Here is a 565-nt window from a genome sequence, read left to right on the forward strand (position 1 = left end):
TTTAAGCGGTTCTCTTGTCTCAGCCGCCCAAGTAGGTGGGACCACAGGCACCTGCCATAACCGCCTGGCCATTTTTTGGTTGTAGTTGTCATTGTTGTTTGGCAGGCCCAGGCTCTGGTATATGTGGCTGGCACCCTAGCCACTGAGCTACAGGCGCCAAGCCTAGTCTCACTTCTGAATTAGTATACTTGTTAAAAGCTTGGAGGTAGTGTAGTTCAGTGGGAAGGATATGGCCTTTGAAGCCCAGATAACAATGGCTTAAATTAAGTCTGTTTTCTTACCTGTAGAACAGAAATAATGCTTTTTATCTCATTAAGTTATATGAGAATTATGCATTATAAAATTAAGAACAGTCTCTAAAATATAGCAAGTGCTAAATACATGAAGGTTATTTATTAATTGAAAGTTCCAATGAGGTACGTCCATACATTACAAGTAATTCTATAAAATTTTGAATCTGGGGTGGTGCCTATGGCTCAAAGAAGTAGGGTGTTGGCCCCATACACTGGAGGTGGCCGGTTCATACCCAGCCCTGGCCAAAAACTAAAAAGAGAAAAAAAATTTT

The 565-nt window shown here is 41.1% G+C and overlaps 1 protein-coding gene across 3 annotated transcripts in view; it reads right to left on the reverse strand.

Moving 5' to 3' along the window:
• Nucleotides 1-565, reverse strand: part of MFSD11 (major facilitator superfamily domain containing 11) — a 29,797-nt gene that overhangs the window by 24,288 nt on the left and 4,944 nt on the right. The window lies entirely within an intron of this gene.

This window comes from Otolemur garnettii, unplaced genomic scaffold (assembly GCF_000181295.1).
Source record: "Otolemur garnettii isolate 467f Iridium unplaced genomic scaffold, OtoGar3 scaffold00018, whole genome shotgun sequence".
NCBI lineage: Eukaryota > Metazoa > Chordata > Mammalia > Primates > Galagidae > Otolemur > Otolemur garnettii.